The sequence below is a fragment of the Macaca fascicularis genome, chromosome 6 (genome assembly GCF_037993035.2).
Source record: "Macaca fascicularis isolate 582-1 chromosome 6, T2T-MFA8v1.1".
Classification (NCBI taxonomy): Eukaryota; Metazoa; Chordata; class Mammalia; order Primates; family Cercopithecidae; genus Macaca; species Macaca fascicularis.
The window spans coordinates 149741197-149763457 of record NC_088380.1 but is presented as its reverse complement, the minus strand read 5'-3'; positions in this window follow the sequence as shown (position 1 = coordinate 149763457).

Genomic DNA, 22261 nt, shown 5'->3' with positions numbered 1-22261 from the left:
CACTTGAGGCCAGGAGAGCAGCCTGGCCAACATGTCCAAACCCTATCTCTACTAAAATTACAAAAACTTGCCAGGTGTGGTGACAGACGCCTGTAATCCCAGCTACTGGGGTGGCTGAGGCAGGAGAATTGTTTGAACCAGGCAGGCGGCGGTTGTAGTGACCCAAGATTGTGCCACTGCACTCCAGCCTGGGCAATTAAGCAAGACTGTCTCAAAAAACAAAACAACAACAAATAAAACCAGTGCACAATGATCTCAACTATGTTTTTTCAATGTATGATTTATATAAAGTTCAAAAGCAGGCAGAACTAATCTATGGTGTTAGAAATTAGGATTTTGGTTACCCTACAGGAGGGGTATTGATTGGAAGGAGCAAGAAGGAGGGGCTTCTGGAATGCTGATAATGTTATGTTTCTTAATTTTAGGTGCTGGTGATATGGATGTGTTCAGTTTGCAAAAATTCATTGAGTTGATTTGTGTATATACATATATATGTGTGTTATATAAAGGGTATGCTATACTTTTAAAAATAGAAAAAAAATTATGCATAGAAGAAACCTAGTGGTTTTAATTTCTTCTTTCTAGTTTCCATGTAATGGAGGGGCCACAGATGATATTTCTGTTTCTTCTTTTTACTTCTCTATTTTTCCCTAAAATAGACATGTATTAACTTTATAATGGACAACAAACTAGCAGTTGATCTTATTAATGGTTAACTATCAGAGTGACAGGTATGCCTGACAATTCTTTGGAGCTGAAAGGAAAAAGAACTGAAGATAAGCTGCAGGAATCTGGAAGCCTTCATGGGAGTAGGAGGTGGGATCTTCAGCACTGGAAGGAAGAAAGGGGAAAATGTGGATGGAGGATTCCAAGCCAGAGAGATCATTTGAGCTCATCTTTGAAGGCAGGAATATGATGGACAGTATTGCTTTAGTGATTGAGCATCCATCCTCCCTTCTTCTAGCAATACCACCTCGATAATCCTTTGGAGAAATGCCCCCTCCCCCAGCATTCTCAGTATATATGTGATGACCTGCTCTATGAGGAGGAAGATTAGTCAGCATATTCCATCTCATTAAATCAGGGACGGTCATGAGACTCGAGCTGGTCCAGGGGAAACCCAAAACTTTTGCTGAAAGTTTTGGGTCAGTGAGACTCACTGAGGTAGCTTAGCTGATAGGGTGCAGGCCTGGAGCTGCTGGGAGTGATGCTAGTACAGTCAGGGAAAAGGCTGAGGCTAAGAGATGAAGAGAGGGAGATCCCTGAGGATATCATGGAGCACCTGCAAACAGTCCTGTCTGAGCACAGTTGTGTCTGGTCTTTTCACTTATGTGGACCAATAAAATCCTTTTCATTGAAGCCATTCTGAGTTGTGTTTCTTTCACTGGCAACCAAAAGAGTCTCAGTAAGTGGCATACCAAGAGCAGGGTGGTACCAACAGTCCACCCTGCAGGGAGGAGTGTTTTATCATAACCTTGTTTAGAATCGCCAGCTCTTAATAAGACGGACACCAGTCTTTAGTTGATTTTATCTGTTTAAATTCCCTATAGACAACACACCTCCTTACTGCCAGCCCAGGGCACACTGCTCCCACTCCTCCCGCCCTGTCCCTACCATTCCCCAAGCCTGCCTTGGTCTGACAAATGCAGTAGAAGGAAGAGGAACTTTAGATTTTGAACCCATATTATCTCATTCAGACTAATTCAATCACTTCATTTTATCAATGAGAAACTGAAAGTCGAAGGAAGGAATACATTTGGCCAAGGTCTACCTTGCACTTGTCCACAGGGCAGTAAAAATGAGCAGCATAGTGCCTGGAAACCTGTGAAACAGATGACCAAGACTCAGCAGAAACCCTTTGTGGGCCTGGTGCATTTCTGTTCCTCGGCCTTTTGCTATCCACTGGATGCAGGTATGGGTAGGGAACTTTTTCATCTACTGCTTTCACGCTCAAAAATTTGGCAACTGGGCTGGGCGTGGTGGCTCACGCCTGTAATCCCAGCACTTTGGGAGGCCGAGACAGGTGGATCACGAGGTCAGGAGATCGAGACCATCCTGGCTAACATGGTGAAACCCTGTCTCTACTAAAAATACAAAAAATTAGCCGGATGTGGTGGCGGGCACCTGTAGTCCAAGCTACTCGGCAGGCTGAGGCAGGAGAATGGCGTGAACCTGGGAGGCGGAGCTTGCAGTGAGCCAAGATCGCGCCACTGCACTCCAGCCTGGGCCACACAGTGAGACTCCATCTCAAAAAAAAAAAAAAAAAAATTGGCAACTGCTGTCAGTTTCAAAGGACTGGCGTATTTTTATGCAAAAATACTGGCACTTGCCAGTACTGAGTAGTGGGGTTGGAGAAGTAGAAACCTCACCAAATGCCAGGTGGCACCTCACACTGGCACATACCATCTTATGGTCAGGCCTCCCAGAAGGGCTTTTGTGGTGGAAAAGCTACAGGACTGCCCCTGAGACAGTTGAGAGAGGGGCCCGCCCAGTGGCAGTTACAGGTTCACATGTGTTGATGAGGGACAAGATTCTAAACCTGCCCCTCCTCTGTCACAAAGTTAGATGACAGTGTGGGAAACAATCAAATCCCCACTGTATTTCCCATCTCCCCCAAACATCTTTCCCCAGAGTCGCCCTTCCCCTTGGTTAGTTGTAAAGCAAACAGAAAGGCCAACCTCCCCATTTCTGCCCATATTCATTATTTCTGTCTCGCTGGGTAATGAACTGCTGAAATAAGTTACCTGGGACAAGAAGGAAGGGGTGGAGAGGGAAGAAAGTCCTGTACTATGTTATAAGATCTATTTTCTGTTGACCACCTGGCCTTAGATGACTGTTTATAGCAAGGTCCAGTATCTGAAAGATACAGGTTCAAATCCGAGCTCTATCAGTTACAGGCTTTGTGACTCTCAGCAAAAACTCCATGCCTTTGTTTTCTCATCTGTAAAATGGAGATCATTATATCACCCTCATATGGTGCTAGAGTGAAAAGAAGACAGTGGTTCTCTCTTTAGTGTTCATGAATCACAGATAAGTTCCTTTCCCACATTTTAACGTTCATAGGATAACCTTCAACAAGGAAGGCCCGAGTGATGCTTGCTGGGTCACCAACCTGAGAATGCCCGGGCTCAGCTCCAGACATGCTGGGTCCCGGGCCTGTGCTTGTGTCTTCAAACTAGGAATACATCAATTACTTAATTATTGCTGGTACAAAACAGGGTCTAAGGAAGGCCAGGCTCAAGAGCACAGTTAAAAAAATCCCCCTCCACTGCTGCCCTTGCCCTGGTGGGGGTGGAGGCCAGCAGGCCCCTCATTGCCAGGTAGGAAGCATTAGACAGGGCTGATGAGGTAGAAGTTTTCTTTTTTAACAATGAAGTAGAGGCACGGTGTTCTAACTCCCCATCCAGAGAAGCAGGAAAGTTAGAACTTGCGGCAAATAGTCCTTTAGTCACTTATAATCTTCCAAACTATTCCTGGGCCAGGAAAGTCCCTCTATTAGGCTTCTTCAGCAGGACATGGCCAGCTCCCTGTCTTGACAGGGAATTTTCTCATTCATTGTTTAAGTCTGGAGTGGTCAGTGAGAGGAATGGTTTTTTGTCATACTTTTCTGGTCCAAGGGAAGAGGGCGCCTCAGCAGCAAGGCTCTTCATGGATGGAGACATCTTTAGGTCACGGCTGAAATGTCGCTCCCCTTTGGAGCAGTCTCTGACCCACCCCCCACACTCTCATGGTGCCATGAATATCTCCTTCACAGCTCTCACGTCTTTCATTTTTGTTAATTTCTTTTTCTGTGCACATTTTACAAATGCAAATTATTTCTTTCATGGCTATCTTCTCTACAGGACCATGAGTGTTAAGAGAGCAGGAAGAGGGTCTGTCTTAATTATAACTCTGTAGCCCCAGGAGTTAGCATAGTGCCTGGAACCTGGTAGATGCTAATAAGTGTATGCTGAATGAGTCTCATGCATGCACCTATGGGTGAACGGATGCGTAACCCAGGTTCTGCTGCTCCTGGTTATAGAAACTTGGGTTACTTCACTTCTTTGTGCTTCAGCTTCAAAAGTCACCAAGGACATGACTTCTGGACTTCCTTGTGATATTAAAATGCTGAGTCAGGGAGAGTAGGGCTAGAAAGGGCTGGAAGCAAGTTAATGTCCATGAGTCAGGCTCCCATAATAAGCAAAAACTGAGGGAGGATTTCCAAGTTTCCAACTGGCAGTTAGGTTAAAAAGATAAAAAGCGTCATACTGTAATCTGATTGATTGACTTTAGATACCTTCACATCCTCAGCAAGTTCAGAGCCCTCCACTAGGAATCCCCAGTGGTGATTCCTGGCCAAAATCAACCTGGAGGTTTGGTTCAACAGAAGCTGAACAGACATTCTCCTAAGAAGGGAACCAGCGAGAAGAAGAAGAGAAATGACATGCACACTAGGCCTTGCATTAGTTGGAACATCTCTTCTTTTGTGTTTGGGGCACCACCCTCTATCCTCCAAGTCCCTCACTCCTCTCTCTCCTCTCCACCTAACAGTGCTGCTCCAAACCCTGTGCTCAAGACTCAGGAAGGTTCTAGAATCTCTGGACACAGTTTCAGTCCATGGACTCAGTAGTGAAGATATGGCCTTAGAGCAGACACAGAGAAATACTTTTTGGTGGCACAAATCAAGGGTGTCATTTCAAATTGGGGGGCTCATGAGTGCCAATTTAAAAAGATCCCCTCCTTCCTTCTACGAACCCTTCCTAGTCCTGAATTTTAACCTGAAATAGACCCAAGGTGGCTGTTAGCTAATCTGATGAACTCATCTCTGTCCTCTGAGTAAGAACAGTTTATGTAGATATTGAAATCAAAATACACTTACCCTATAAACAAACAATTCCATTTTTAATATGTTACAGCTGTGCTTCACGTAAAGTGTGAATTGATATGTTCAAGGGCATTCATTGAAACTCTATTGTAATATCAAAAGTTAGAACAGAGCTTAAGTATCCCTCACTATAAGACTAAATAATTTTACTCCCATATGATTCACTGCAGTTTTACATAGCCGTTAAAAAGTATGAGGCAGACAGGTCTCTGTATTGATGCAGAAAAATCTTCAAGAGTAATAAAATGAAAAACAAGACTCAGAATAGTGTTGAGAGTGGGCTAGCATTTGTGTAAAAATTAGCATGTACTTAGATGCCTGTTGTATATGGGTTGACTTGTGCCCTTCCCAAAATCCAGATGTTGAGGTCTTAACCCCTAGTACCTCCAAATGTGATTTTCTTTGGAGATAGGGTGTTTACAGAGGTAATCAAGCTAAAATAAGGGTCATTAGGTTGAACCCTAATCCAATATGACTGGTGTGCTGAATAAAAATGGAAATTTAGACAGACATGTACACAGGGAGAACGCCTTATGAAAATGAAGACAGAGATCAAGGTGACGCTTCTACAAGCCCAGGAACTGGCAAAGATTTATAGCAAACCACCAGGAGCTAGGAGAAAGGCATGGAACAAATTCTTCATCACAATCTTCAGAAGACACCTACTCAGCCCACACCTGGATCTGAGACTTCCAGCTTTCAGAGCTGTGAGATAGTAAATTTCCAGTTTGTGGCACACTGTTACAGCAACCCTAGAAACTAATACAGCATATCTATCTATCTATCCGTCCATCCAATCAACCATCTAACCATCAATTCATCCATCCACCCACCCACCTGCTACCTATCTATCCATCTATCCAACCGTCTAACCATCCATCCATCTACACACCCAACCACCTATCTATCCATCCATCCATCCAATCATTTAACCATCCATCCATCCACCTACCCACCTACTATTTATCTATCCATCCATCCATCCATCCAACCATCTAACCATCCATCCACCCACCCACCTACTGTCTATCCATCTGCCTACCCACCTACTACCTATCCATCCATCCACCCACCCACCTACTATCTATCCAACTATCTAACCATCCATCCATCTACCCACCACCCACCTACTATCAATCCATCCATCCAACCATCTAACCATCCACCCATTCACCCACCAACCAACCTACTATCTATCTATCTATCTATCCATCCATCTATCCAACCATCCATCCATCCAACCATCTAACCATCCATCCATCCACCCACCCACCAACCTACAATCTATCAATCTATCCATCCATCCATCCATCCATCCAACCATCCATCCATTCAACCATCTAACCATCCATCCATCCACCCACCTACTATCTATCTATCCATCCATCCATCCATCCAACCATCTAACCATCCATCCACCCACCCACCTACTATCTATCTATCTATCATCATCTATATATGTATACACACACACACACACATACACTTATGTATACACACAAAAAAAATATTTTTGTGTATATTTGTATCTGTCAATATAATGTATGGAAAAAAAATACGCATTTTAAAAAGGCTGGTCAGGGATGGTGGCTCATGTCTGTAATCCCAGCACTTTGGGAGGCTGAGGCAGGTGGATCACTTGAGGCCAGGAGTTCGAGATGAGCCAGGTGAACAAGGTGAAACCCTGTCTCTATTAAAAATACAAAAATTAGCCAGGTGTGGTGGCATGCGCCTGTAATCCCAGCTACTCGGGAGGCTGAGGCAGAAGAATCACTTGAATCCAGGAGGCAGAGGTTGCAGTGAGCCAAGATGGCACCCCTGCACTCCAGCCTCAGCAACAGAGTGAGACTCTGTCTCAATTAAAATTAAAATTTAAATTTAAAAAAGCCTGATGATGTTGGTGACTTTTAGGAGGAGAACTGAGAACTGAGATGGGAAAGATAATTTTCACTACACACTATTGCATACCTTTTGAGTTTTGTACCCTGTGCGTATGTCACCTCCCTCCATACTCCTGATTCAAATAATTAACTATATAAAAAAAGAAGGGTAGCCTTCTGGAGACCACAGTGCTCACCCTGAAAACAGTCCTGTCTTCCCAATCTAACCTTAGCATATCAATATGCTTTAACCTCTGGCACCAAGTCTGACCAATTGTGAAGGGCTGCCACTGGGAATGTTGTCTTAACTCTGATGCTGAGGCCTCTGCTGGCCTCAGCAGCGGAAAGCTCATCCATCAATTAGCATGTCTTCAAGGTGCAGGGAGGGGACTCAAGAACAGGAGAACAAAAATCTGCCAAGCCTGATCTCTCCCATTATTGGCTCAGGATGGGAATATCAAGTTGGTTTGGGGGTATAAAGGGTCATATGCAAGTAATATTCATCTTCATGCAATAGGGAGCCCCGTTATTACAGAGCTCTGCTATAGTCTATGAGTCAGGCAGGTGGCTCTGAAATGTGATGCGATGACTCACTGTGTGCGAAGAAGTCCTTTTCTCTTTCTGGAGTAAATGGGCAGATGGATAGCCACTGTGTGAGTCATGAGGCCCGAGGCCCAAATGGTGGTGCAGATGGAGAAAAAATGAGATTCTGTGCAGGAGGCTCTTATCTCATCAAACCATAGGGGTCTGACCCCTGCATGCACTGCACCTGCCAGAATGCACGCATTCCAAGCAGCAATCTAAGCCCCTGAAGTGGAGGGGGCACTGAGACTTGGCATGACCGTGGCCACCCCAGGACCCTGGCCACCTTCCAAAGTAAAAACGGTCAGAAACTTGGAACAAAACTCAACATGGAAGAAATTAGAACGAAGGCTGTTGAGTGCCAGGGTCAGTTGAATCCTGGTTCTAAATATCATATGTAAACATGGCTGGGTGTGGAAATGGACACCTAAAGTGTCAGCATTTTATTCTGTTGACAGTTTTCTACTCAGTGGATCCCCTCTCTAAGGGATTATAGCTAGAGCCTTTTAACAAGATCAGTTGTCTCTCTGATTCCACAGGAAAGTAAATTTCTGTAGCCGGTAAATACAGAATAAATTTTTTTTTTTTTTTTTTTTTTTTTTTTTTTTGTGACTGAGAGACATCCTCTCAGAGATCTGCTGAGAAAGGGGATAAGGAAGGCAGGTAAAGAAGGGAGACAAGTTCTATTGAAAGAAGTTTGAGATAAAGGTGAATTTGGAGCCTTGAATGCCACCTTTCATAGCATCAACCTTCTAGTACTTAGGCAGAATTATGAAGCTACAGCAAAGGGCAATGCTTCTAGTGTGCAGGGCTTGTATTAGTCCATTCTTGCACTGCTAATACAGACATACCAGAGACTGGGTAATTTATAAGGAAAAAGAGTTCTAATGCACTCACAGTTTTACATGGCTAGGGAGGCCTCACAATCACGCAGAAGGTAAAGAAGGAGCAAAGGCACATCTTACACGGCTTCAGGCAAGACAGCATGTGCAGGGGAACTCCCATTTATAAAACCGTCAGATCTCCTGAGACGTATTCACGATCACAAGAACAACATGGGGAAAACCTGCAAAAACCTGCCCCCATGATTCAATTACCTCCCACTGGGTCCCTCCCACAACATGTGGGGATTATGGGAGCTACAGTTCAAAATGAGATTTGGGTTGGGACACAGTCAAACCATATCAGGGCTGCTCTGTGGCACTATTGGTGCATTATATACACACCCACCCAAGCACCCTTTCCTGAAGAAACACCATGTCCACCTGGTAGTACAAAAGTCAACAGGGCAGAATCCCTGATCTTGAAAAGCATTTAGTGTAAATATATAAACCAACAACCACAAGATGAACTAATACATTATGATGCAAAAGGCACTGAAAACATGCTCTGGGAGGAAAGAAGAGGGCATAGGGAGACTTCCTTTCCAGAGAAGGTGACTTTTGAGCTGAATTTGAAGGCTAAGTAGGAAACTTCCAGGTTAAAAAAGGGGGAGAAGAGAAGGTCCCGACAGAGGGAAGATCTTGTTCAAGGACTCACCAGCAAATGCCTACGGAGGAGTTGGGGAACCCATGAGCAGTTTGGGATGCTGGAGGGAAGGGCGTTCAGGGCGAGATGAAGCAGGGGAAATGGGCTGGGTCCTTACATGGCAACTCAAGAGTCCACACTCCATCCCTGAGTCACTGGGAGAGGCAACACAGGCTTCATCATGGTAGGAGAGTAATCCCATTTCCTGCTTTGGGGTGACTTTGCTCTTAACATGGAGAGGAGCCAGAGTCAGGAGCTAGGAGAAGAGAGACTCATTAGGAGGCTGCTGAAATAATCCAGGCGAGAGATCTTGAAGCCCTGAACGTCAATATGTGCGGCACGAAGAGGAAGAATCGGATCTGAGCCATTTGGGATTTGCAATGGAAAAGACCTCCTAGCAGTAGGGGTGAGATGTGGGAGGAGGATTTCCAGGCTTTTAAGTTGGCTTGTGACACTACCCAAGACAGGAAGAGAGAGTGAAGTGTCGTTTTGGGCATGTTGTTTTGGTAAGGACATGCCTGTGGGTCATCTAACTGGAGATGTCCAACAGGCAGGCAGAAATGTGGGCGTGGAATCTGGGAGAGAAAACTCTAATGGAATATTTTTCTTATGACACATTCCTGTTAAGCCTCCATTCCCCGGGTTTGGCTAAGGCCACCGTGGACAGATTGGTGGGGGAAGTGCTGTTCTGAGATCCTGGGTGTAGTCTTACAGTCCTAACAGCAAGGCAGCTTTCTTTCCCTGTCTCTGCGTGGGGAACAGAATTTGTGCAGGCTCAAGTGTGCCTGGCAAGAAGGCCAAACTGAAAATACCTTCCACAGCTCTGGGGCCTAACATTGAAATTCCATCTTCAACCGCATGTTTGTCAGGTGAGCGTCTCAAGCAGGATGAATTCCTGCAGAAGCACAGAAATCTGAGGAGCTCCGAGGTTCCTAGCAAATTAGAATCTTGAGGTAGGAGAGGAGCCAGCCCCTTACCCCAGAAGCCCAGTAGGAACTGCCACCAAGAGAAAATCGACACTAAAAGCAATTGGTGATTTGTGCCATCAGAAGATAAGCTGGCCAGGACAGGTCAAGGGGAATGAGAGAAGTTACAGCAAATTCTAATACAATTGCTCTGATTTTAGGTAATTTCAGGATAGCATGATAGCATTATTTTATACTTGAAGATACTTTGGGATGCATGAGCACAAAGCCTGTGTCATTTGCACTGTTTCATTTACTGAACACCAATCCTATTAGTTCACTCTGTATTACAGTTATTATCCCCATTTTATGGATGCAGAAAGTGGAGGGCAGACAGGTTAAATGACCTCCCCCCAATCGCCTACCGGGGGGTAAGTGGCATGTCTGGGATTTGGAAGCAGCCCATCTGATTCCAGAGGCTGCCCTCTTAGCCACAGGCTCCACCAGCACGTGTCTGAGACTGTGGATGGCGCTTTGTACCACCAAAAGTACTCTCTTATATTTATGTCCTCCAAATAGACAGAAACAGGGCCAGGATGAAGCCTTTAGCCTGAGATGACTTTTCACAGTGTCCTCTGGGGCTGGAAGGTAGACCCAGTATCCGGTATCCTGCAGTACCTTCCAGGCATGAGCCTAAGAAACAACATCAGAGTGAAGCACACTGGCTCCCACCTTACAGAGGACACACTTCATAAAGCCTGCGCTTCCTATAAGATCACACCTTCCACATTAGTCCCCAGTCGTGGGAGCAGAACCACCAAGAGGACCTAAATCAAGGTGAATGAGGGAAGGTTGGTGGCCAGTTACAAATTTTGCACTATAAAACCCCAAACTTCCCTCTAGCAAATCCTGTATTGGTTTTATATTTGCTTTCTTTTTGGCTTCTAAACTCCTTACAATAGACTCAATGTTGTATTATCATCATTAAGATAAAACAGCAGGTCTCAGTATGTACTGAACACATTTTAAAAACACAACATCAGACCTACAAAAAAGCTGCTAAAATAGTGAAGAATTCCTGAACAATCTTTACCCAGATACCCCAAAAGTTAGCATTTTACTACATTTGCCTTATCTATCATCTATCTCTCTTTAAATTTTTTCTTTTACCACGTAAGAGTGAATTGGAGACCTGATGCCCTATTCCTTTAAATAGTTATGCATATTTCCTAAAAGCCTGCCTAAAAATTCTGCCTCTCTAAACCACAGTGCGATTATCTAAACTGCAATGCTAACATTGATGGAATACAATTATCTAGTCTATAATCCTCCCTCAGATTTTGCCAATCGTTCCTATAATGTCCTTTCTAGCCAAAGAAAACCAAAGTTATGTGTTGCATTTGCTTGTCATGTCCACAGACATCTAGAATAGTTTCCGAATTTTTTTATTCCATGGCGTTGACATATTTGAAGTGAACAGCCCAGTTATCTTGTCGAATGCCCCTCAGTTGGGTCTTTCCTCAGTTCAGGGTCTTGCCCCTCCATTGGGTGAGATTCAGGTTATATGTTTTTGTTTTTCTTTTCCAGGAATTTTTCAGTTCTTCTCAATGCCTCATAGGAGGGACACGCTGTCAGTTAGTCCCATTTAAAGTTGGTGTCTGTTAGGCTTCCCTACCATACAGCTACTGTTTTATCCCTCGTGATTAATAAGTCTCTTGTGAAGAGACACTTTGAAACTGTGTAAATATCCTAAGTGAATCATTCATTGATGATTCTCCATGACTCAAATACTTATTATTATGGTTGCCAGATGGTGATATTCTAATTCTGCCGTTCCTTCTACAGTTATTAGTTGCTTTCAACCATAAGGAAGAATTTTCTTGTATGCTTTATTTATTTTTATCAGCTTGGACTCATGAATTCTTACTTTATTCAGAAAACCTCAATATTTAATAAAAAAAGAAATGTGTCTATCAAAGCATCACTCATGTCTGTTGGAACTCTTTACTATATTTATTTTGATACTCAATTGTCCCAAATGTTTGCCAGACACAATTGTTTCATTTAATTCATTAGGGATCAAATTTTAATCATTCAATTCTCAAAACAACTCTATGAGGTGGGGATCCCTCTTGATGTTTCTGCCACACAGGAATTATCTCCTCTCCCCATCCACACACACCTCTTTTTTTTTTTTTTTTTTTTTTTGTGAGACAGAGTCTCCCTCTGTTGCCCAGACTGGAGTGCAGTGGTACAATCTGAGCTCATTGCAACTTCCGCCTGCCAGGTTCAAGTGATTCTCCTGCCTCAGCCACATGAGTAGCTGGAATTACAGGTGCGTGCCACCACGCCTGGCTAATTTTTTCATATTTTTTAGTAGAGATGGGGTTTACTATGTTAATTAGGCTGGTCTCGAACTCCTGACCTCAAGTGATACACCCGCGTTGGCCTCCCAAAGTGTTGGGATTACAGGTGTGAGCCACCACGCCCGGCACCTCCCCGCCCCATTTTAAAATGAGAAAGACTCAGACGGGATAAATAACCTGTCAGAAAAGCTATGATGAGAATTCAAAGGCCCACTTGAAATCTCATGCTTTTTTCCAGAACCCATTGGCCCTTTAAGATATTTTTTCTTTTGCAGATGGGATACTTAAGGCTCTATTCCTTTTTGTCACTTACTCAATTCTATTCAGGACAGAGGAGGTGAAGGAGAAACCGTGGCTTTGTCACTGACAGCCTGTATTTGTAACGGTTTCTGCTTTGGCCAAAAGCTACCCTGACTCTAATCAGCACTAAAGTTAGGAAGGTGTGTTGATTTAGATCCTGGCAGAATCCTTGTGTTCTTGAAATAGTTTCTGGCAATTGGGTTACTGAAAATCTAATATTTTAAAGTGAGTGAGTTCATTCCAGTATTTAAAGGCAAAGTTTGGTGAGGTCTTTCATCATATAGCTATCAACTAATTTATGATTTACTAAATATGGATTTTTTCATATTATGCTTGTGTTAATCATGACACTGTGAAGAAGCTTCTCATTCACACATCTGTGGCACAAGGAAAGTTGCTAACAGCATAGAGAGAACCCAGAAAACCTCAATATTTAAAAAAAAAAAAAAGAAAAGAAAGAAATGTGTCTATTAACGCATCACTCATGTCTGGATTTGACCCTAAAATGAGTTTTGAGGGTCACCAGACTCACAATCATCCCAAGTGTCATTAAAAACACAGAATATGGTCAAGGCCAGCACAGACAACATAGCGAGATAGTGAGCTCTCATCACACGTGTGCGTGCACACACACAGACACACGCAGAATTTGGGGCCTCATGCCACATACACCAAGTCAGAATCTTTGGTTTCAATAAACTTCCCAGAGGATGCTAAAGGTCAGTCACTAAGGGAGCTCGGAGGTGCTGGGGACTCTGACCAAGCTTGGTTCCTGGGGGGCTGTATACTGGCAATGCCAACCTCTGGGCCTCTTGCCCTCAGCAGTTACCAAGGGAAAGAGTAATTCTGTGGTCCCCAAGTGAGGCAGCCAGACCTGGACTGGTTAGTAACCGTTCTACTGACCTGGGAGAATGAGCCTGTGGTGGCTTCCATCTCATTGAGCTCCCGCCTCCTTCCTGCAGCAAATGGAGCAGCAGAGAGAATGCATCACTAAGTACTCTGACGCACGGGACCTGTACGGAGGTCTTGGCAGCTCTAAGAAAGTTTTAAGAAGCTTGTTTGAGGGAGATGGGGAACCAACTCCTTTTTCTAGATCTGGTGAAAACCAGGGCAAATAAACAAAACCCAGCTGTTGATTCACAGGGCAGAGTACCGCCTGCGCTTGGGCAAGGTGACTTTGCACCTCTCTAGTTCTACACCCACCCCACCCCCGTTCCCACGTGCCCACCCTCACTTAGGCTGAAGCCAGCCTAGGCTGTATGGAGCCAAGTTCAGGTGTTATCTATCATATTAACACTCAAGTAGACTAGGCAGTGGTGCACTAGGAGGTGTTTAACTAGGAGGGTGCGGGTGGGGGTGGAGGTGGAGGGCTGATTTGTAGCACTTGGTGATTTTGGTGGTATAAATAACTCCCACCATAGCCAGTTTCAAGCTGGCTCTGGTGACCTGAGATGAGCCAGTTTTAAGTATAAGATTCATCAGCCTCAGCTGGGGCTACCACAGGGACGGGGCAGAGAAGAAGCAGAATTTACTCTGCCGCACAGCAGATGAATGGGGCCAGTGCCACATGGTCAGCTTAGGCCTCCAAGGAGAGAAAAATCACTGTCCCTGCCTCTCAAGATTTTCAACCTTTTCCCTCTGGCATTTGAGAGAAACAATGTGGCAGAGGGCTTGAGATTGTTCACAGTCCTCAGGGCCCTCCGGTTTGCCCTTAATAGAAAACCATTCCAGGTATTATCAAAGGAAAGAGCTTCAAGTGAGCAGAGGGAGTAGAAAGCTGTCATTTCTATTTGGCTTTCCCTGCAACACCATTGCTATGTGCGTGTGTTTTAAGAGCAATAGCTAATATTAACAACAGTAAGACATTAAGGTAGTTTGTGGAAATTAGTGGCCAGCCCAACTCCTGCAACTTTCTAAACCTGTTTTTCCCAACCCTAGCAGGAAAGGGAGGGGGCACAAGATCCGCACTCCATCTCTCTCCTGGTGTGAAACCTCAGGGTGGGCGCCCCAGTTCTGGAGCTCCAGACTAAGGGTAGAAAGCCCAGAGGCTGAAAACTGTTTCACTACCTGACCTTGGGCTGCCAGAACCTCTGGCTTTCCCCATTGCCATTTGGGACCTATTAGGCTCTAGAGAGGGCTTGGTATGGTTTGGCTGTGTCCTCGCCCAAACCTCATCTTTAGTTGTAGCTCCCACAATTCCCACATGTCATGGGAGGGTCCCAGTGGGAGGTAATTGAATCATGGAAGCAGGTCTTTCTCATGCTATTCTCATGATAGTGAATAAGTCTCATGAGATCTGATGATTTTATAAAGAGGAGTTCCCCCACACAAATTGTCTTTGTGCCTGCTACTGTCCATGTAAGATGTGACTTGCTCCTTGTTGCCTTCTGCCATGATTGTGAGGCCTCCCCAGCCATGTGGAACTGTGAGTTAAACCATTAAACCTCCTTCCTTTGTAAATTATCCAGTCTTGGGTATGTCTGTATTAGCAACATGAGAATACACTACTACAGGGCTTTCTGGTTGTAAGGAAGAGAAGTCACTCAAATCCACCCATATACAATGAGGTGTTAATTGTAAGGATACAGGGATCATCTGGGATCCTAAAACAGAGCACAGAACCTAGCCCTTCTAGGAAAATAGCTGTTCAGGACTGAGGCAGCTTTTTGCTTTCTCTGGTTCTGGTCTTTTCTTTGTGCACCAATCTGTTGCCTCTGCAGATAGGTCTCTTCGTGTCTTAAACTTGTATCCAGTGCAACATGACCACCAGTCCTAGCTGGACATCAGGAGCTCTCATCTCATGCACCCATCTCTAAGGACAGCTTCCCGCAAAGGTCAAACTCACAGGAGCAACAATCTGATTGGCCTGCATCGTGTGTTTAAACCAGACCACTGGCATTTTGACAGCTTCTGGCTTGGGTGTTGTATTAATTCTTGCACTGCTGTAAATAAATACCTGAGACTGAGTAATTTATAAAGAAAAGAGGTTTAATTAGCTCACGGGTCCACAGGCTGTATAGGAAGCATGATGGCTGCTTGGGAGGTCTTAGGAAACTTTCAATCATGGCGGAAGGTGAGGGAGAAGCAGGCACATCTGACAAGGCCAGAACAGGAGAAGAGAGAGAGACAGGAGGTGCTACATGTTTTTAAACAACCAGATCTCATGAGAACTCACTCACTATACAGACCAAGGGGGGATGATGCTAACCCATTCATGAGAATTCCACCCCCATGATCTAATTACCTCCTATGAGGCCCCTCCTCCAACATTGGGGATTACAGTTCAATGTGAAATTTGGGCAGGGACGCAGATCCAGACCCTATCACGTGTCTACTCGTGTCACAAGTAGACCTTTTGACCATGGCCAAGGAAGCAAGTGGGGAGAAATGGATGACACCTAATATGTAGGGTTGTCATTTACAGGGGTAATGGGCAGAACCCATAGAGCCCCAGGTGATGCCCAAGACTGGCAGGCTGAATGTAGTAATGGCTCTGCAACAATTTAGAAAACATCTAGATATTGCCAACTCCTTCCACAAATTGACAAAAAACAATCCATATTGTGATACTATATTATTGACTTAAAGGCAATGAACTTTATACAGCACATGAATAGATGTCATTTAATCCACACAGCCTTAGAAGGGAAGTGTTCTTATGTCCGTTTTAAAGATGAGGAAACTGATACTCAGAGAAGAGGGGCGATTACCTCAAGATCCTACAGAATCACACTTGATGTCAGGTTCTCTGGCGCCTCACAAAGGAGTAGACAATCAAGTGGGACAGAGGGCTGTGCAGAAATCACCCCTGAGTTTATCTAGAGCTCAGGATTTCTATTTTAAGTGAAAGAACCCAATTCAGATTGCTTTGAGCAAAATGCGAATTTATTGGCTGATGTAGTGGAAAAGATCAGGTGCATCTGGCCCCATGGCATGGGTGCTGCTATTCTTTGTCTCTCTCGGCACTGCTCTTAAGTCATCCAGCTCTCAGGCAGCCTCCTTCACTGAGGGGACAAGATAGCCACCAGCAGTCTTCATGCTCCAAATCTAGCAGACCAAGTCTCTCACCACTACCTATCTAAAAAATCTAGAATACTGATTCTCCCTGGACTTAATTAGGTCTTATGTTCATTCCTGAATTAACCAATCACTCTAGTTCAGTGGATTTGATGATCTCATAGGCCAGACGGGGTTCATAAATAAACCGTTGTTGCCACCTAAACCCATGGGATCTGAGAGGAGTAGGGGGGGCCTCCGTGAAGGAAAACAGATGCTGTTACCAGAAGAAAGAGTAAGAGATGCTACACCGGCAAAAACAACAGATATTCCCTTGTGGTGGGAGAAGTGGAGGGCATGTAAGCCCGAGTTAACCTCGGGAACACAAGTGGGAGACAGCTCCAAGTCTTGGGTGTGGACACAAGTCAGGACCCAATAAATATAGAATGAATGAATGGACAGATGGATGTTGGTTCAGATGGTTGTAACATGATGAAGAGTCAGTGCTTCTGGGACATAAGTTGCATGCAGGCGCATTGGAGAAGAGGTTGGGGCCATATCGGGAAAAACCTTGATTGCTATGCTAAGGAGCAAGGATTCTCTCTCTCTCTTTTTTTTTTTTTTTCCTCTTTCGTTCCCCCCTTCCTTCCTTTCCAGGCCACATGGAGCTTCTGAAATTTTTTGATCAGAGATGTGCCATGGTGAAAATTTGGAGCAGAAAAAAATCCCTTGAACATTTTGAAATGCTGTACTTAAGTGAATGTATTATCTATTGAGGGCCAGGAGTGCCCTCCTTGCCAGTGGAGGTGTTCCTGTAAGATTTGAAATCCCTGGCTGGAAGCGGTGGCTCATGCCTGTAATTCCAGCACTTTGGGAGGCCGAGGCAGGTGGATCATGAGATCAGGAGTTTGAGACCAGCCTAACCAACATGGTGAAAACCCGTCTCTACTAAAAATACAAAAATTATTCAGGTGTGGTGGTGCATGCCTGTAATTCCAGCTCCTCAGGAGGCTGAGGCAGGAGAATTGCTTGAACTGGGACCTGGGAGACAGAGGTTGCAGTGAGCCGAGATCATGCCATTGCACTTCAGCCTGGGAAACAGAGCAAGACTTCGTATCAAAAAAAAAAAAAGAAAGAAAAAAGATTTGAAATCCCTTTATCTGGCAGTCCTTGAAACAAGGAAAATGTGAGCACAGCATGGAGGAAGAGCAGCAGCAGGGTATCTAAGTCTGATTAGATACACCCACCCCCTTTCAGGGCCTCCAATGATGCTGCCCCACCCCAGTGAAGGTGAAGGTCTGAACTGGGTACCCCCAGAGTGTCTCAGACTCATGCTTGTGGGATGGTTGAACAGGTTTGGGTGCGGCCCCCAAGGTGTGTGAACATCTTTCTGAACTGAGGATCACTTTATGCCATTCAATTCCATGTCATGATCTGGGCATGATGTATTGCCATTCTTTATTACAACTGACTGAGGGGTCCTTTGTAAGAATTCCAGGGTGAAATGTCTCAACACTGATGCACCCCTGGATGCGCCAAATCATCAAGTGACGACTTGAATCAACTGTGCTTGGGAAAGTATTTGCAGAGGCCTCTGTATGACACGATTCCTCCCTATTCTTATGACATCTAGTCATGGCTTCTCCTGGCCCAGAATGAAGAACGGAAGTCAGTATTTTAAAATAAGCTTTGCTTCCAGAGTGGAGGAAGGCATAAAGTCTTTTCTTTCTATTATTCTTAATTTTTTTTTTTTTTAGACTGTCTCACTTTGTAGCTTAGCTGGAGTGCAATGGCATGATCACGGCTCACTGTATCCTCGACTTCCTGGGCTCAAGGGATACTCCTGCCTCAGCTTCTCAAGTAGCTGGGACTACAGGCATGTGCCACTGTGCTTAGCTAATTTTTAATTTTTTTTTTGGCAGAGATGGAGGTCTCGCCATCTTGCCCAGGCTGGTGTCAAACGCTTAAGCTCAAGCAGTACTCCCATCTCAGCCTCCCAAGTGTTGGGATTACAGGTGTGAGCCACGGCACCTGACCTAGATTTTTCTTTTAGTGAAATCATTCCAGGATTGATCAAAGTGGGACAGTGTTTGTCCATTTTATATTGCAATGAATATTTCACATCTTCTGCTTGCTGTATGAAACAACTTTTCTACGAGGTACACTATTAAAATCTCAGGAAATAGTCAACATAAAGTATGGGGGCCTTTATACTGGGACTTCAAACGAAGACAAGTGGCAGACAGTGTTCATGCTGAGGAGACATTGAGGCTGGGGGAAAGAGCACTTACTATTCTTTCCCGATATGATGAATTCCTCTGCTGTGTCCTGTATACCGTTCTCCAGGACAAAGCCCTGGCACTGGGGACTTCATTAGGCCCTGTGCCCATTCCTGAATCAATCAATCACTTTGGCTGGGTAGATGTGATGATCTCATAGGCCAGAGCAGGGCCACAGGGTCATGGTTGGATCGCGGGTTGATGCCAGCTCACCCAAACCCATGGAACCTGAGGTGAGGGGAGGGGCAGGGTGGCTCCCCAAAGGAAAACAGAGGTGCTGCTACCAGAAAGAGGGGTACTGGATGCCAAGCAGACAAAACAAAAGATATTGCCTTGGGGTGAAAGAAGTGAAGGACGTTTGGGGGGTGGAGCTTCTGAGACCATTCCCAGAGTTAGAACAGTATGGGAATTAAGAGTATGGGAGTTAAGCATTAAGCTCTGGAGTCAGCCCACTGGGGTTGATTCTCTGCTCTGTTATTTATTAACTCTGTGACTTTGAACAAGTTGCCCAATCTAATATTTGGCTTCTTCATCTACAAAATAGGTTAACAACAGCACCTATTTCATAGAGCTGATTGGAGAATTAAACGAGACTAATGTACAGCAATTGGTTCAATGCCCATAGCATGGAAGTGCTCCATCAACGAGACAGACTTCATCACTGGCCTCTTAACATGCAACCGTTTAGCCCCCTTCAGGGAATGTAGGAGACTTGGGTGAGGGTCTTGCTCTATAAGCCCACCTTAGTTGACTCCCACTATTCCTGTGCCCTACAGATACTCACCTATCATCCGCTTTGAGTCTTCATGTTCTCTCTGCTACCTCTGACTTCTTTAAATCTCATTAGGCTCAAGAGGGGGTTCAAATGCCATGAAAATGATCTATTTTTAAGCATTAGCAGATCGGGTTAGAAACACACTGGTTCTCCCAGAAGACGACACGTGCTCATGGGATTTCCCTGGCAATTCCGTAAGAGCCTGAAGGTCTGTTGTCAGCAGCTGGATCAGGGTGGAGAAAGGAGCCATTTTCAAATTGTTGTTTTTTTAAAATTTCACATTACATACTTCCAGCCAGCAAAGCACGACTGGGCCCTCTGCGGGGGCTGCCTCCATGCCACGTCCCCAAGGATGAAGGGACTGGCCAACACTTGCAGCTGGAGTGTCTGGGGCTGCCCAGGGAATGAGGAGTATCTGCACAGAGCTCAAGAAATGGGGAATTATTCACCCAAGATGAGTAAGCAGAGGGCTCCTAGGAGGAAAGAAAGTTTTTAATCCAAACATTTCCTGCTCTTATTCCTGCCACTGCAAAACCAAGGTGGAGTGTGTGCCAGAGACTGTGCTTTCTGAAGGGCTCACTGCTGAGAAGGGCAAAATGAGGTTGTTGACATCGGTTCTGCAGAGGGAGGAGGCTGATGTGGGGAGGATGGAAGAACCATATCAAAACCAGAAGGAAAAACTGCCACGAAATTTTAAAATGATCACGTGTGATGTGATTATGTTTATGCATTTGTGTAAATCACGTGTGTGTATCTATAAATAAATTTGGAAGTTTTAAAAGGTCATATGATCTCAGCACATTGGGAGGCCGAGGCAGGTGGATTGCCTGAGGTCAGGAGTTCGAGACCAGCCTGGCCAACATGTTGAAACACTATCTCTACAAAAAAAAAAAAAAAAAAAAATTAGCTGGGCGTGGTGGCTTGCACCTGTAATGCCGACTACTTGGGAGGTTGAGGCAGGAGAATTGCTGGAACCCACGAGGCAGAGGCTGCCGTGAGCTGGGATTACACCACTGTACTCCAGCCTGGGCAACAGAGTGAGACTCTATCTCAAAAAAAAAAAAAGGACATATGGGCTGTAGAAGCAGACAGACCTATGTTTGAACTTTCAGTTCACTGCCACCTGGCTCGTGTGACCTCCCTGATCCTCAGTTTTCTCATCTATAATTATAGATGATTATAGAACTTCATTCAAATGTCTTGAGGATTCAGTGATCAATATAGTACAGTGTTAGGTACCTAGCAAAATGTTAGCTAATATTGTCAGTCATTGAGAGAAAACAGAGCCTAAAGGCTAAGATGGGAGGTGGGTGAGGGTGACTAGAGTTTTCAATTCTCCAGAAAGCTCTACCTTCTCATGTTTCAGTCACATTGAAATCATACCTAACCACTAGCCACCTCTCTCTCTCTCTGCTCTTTCTCCCCACTCCCACCTTCCCCATTTTTCTCTCCCCCCCACCTCATTCTTGATCCTTGCTGTCCTTCTGCTTGGGACATTTCTCCATTTGCCTAAGTGGGAAACTCTTCTCTATCTTTCAAGGTCCATCTTGAATGCCACCTCTTCTGTGAAACTTTCTCTGGTTCCTATTTCCCAGTAGAAAGGATCCCTCTTCCTCATCGCATCACACTACCTGCCACGCACTGCTAGTACGGTCACACCACATGGCAAACGCTGTTCCTTGTATATTTCCCTATGGCAGAAGCCAATTTTGAGTTTCCTGAGGACAGAGATCATGTCTTACACTTCCTGGTTGTAGCAGCTCCGGCATGGAAGAGGTGGTCAATAAGTGATTGCTGAATGGAAGCATAAAAAATCGAGGGTGATTGCTCTCAATGGGCCATGGCCAGTTGCTCCCCACTGTAAGGAAAAACAGAACGGAAATGGACTTAAGCTGCCACATGGGAAACTTCAGTCAGAACCAAAGAATTCCCTCAGTGAGAGTGTTAGATACCAGACCAAACTCCTGTGGGACAGTGTGGAATTTCCGTGAAGGGACTTTACAAGGAATATTTTTTTTATGTTTGGGGGTGATTGTGATGTGGTTTTGCTTGAAGGCAGGCCCGTTTCACACGAGGTTCATGAAACAACCCGGAAGTAACCCAGTTGACAGCACAGGGTCTCTGGCTCTTGGTCAGCTGTTTCTCCAGATGGTTTCTTGTGCCCAGCACCAGCCAAGGAGGCTGGGAAAGAATGTGGCTGTGTGTGCCTGAGTGGAGGGTGGGAGGTCTTCCTCCCACGAGCTCCAATCCCAGTATGTGAGCAAATGGTGCCTTTTGCCAAGGGTCACAAAGTTACCCTGTGTTCAAGTACCCACGTCTAATAACATGCAGTTTCTTTCTTCCAGCCGTAACTGTAGAGTAAAACAGGAAGGAGGAGCTGCTTTCTAGCGCAGTGCTTTTCCCACATTTTTGTCCCCTTGGTCAGCCCACCCAGGGGCTATGAGCCCCTGCTGAGTGCCAGCCCCAGGCTGGGTACCGGGCAGAGGTGAACAAGACCTGGTCTCTGTCCTAACTGAGCTGTTTATTAAGAGCAAGATGGGCCTCAAACATTTGATGACAAGTCATGAATTAATTATAGGTAGAAAGTACGTGAGGGAGAAAAATGGTGTGATGGTGTGATGGGAGAAAAGGCGGAACAGAAAGATGGCCACCCTCTACTGCCATAATTTCAACTTGCTCATCACAGCTAAGGCAAGCATGACTACTCTTTTTCTTTGTCATGAAGGTTCAGAAAAGGTAGAAAAACAGTTAATAATTCTTTCCAATAACCTACCCCCACCTCCAAAT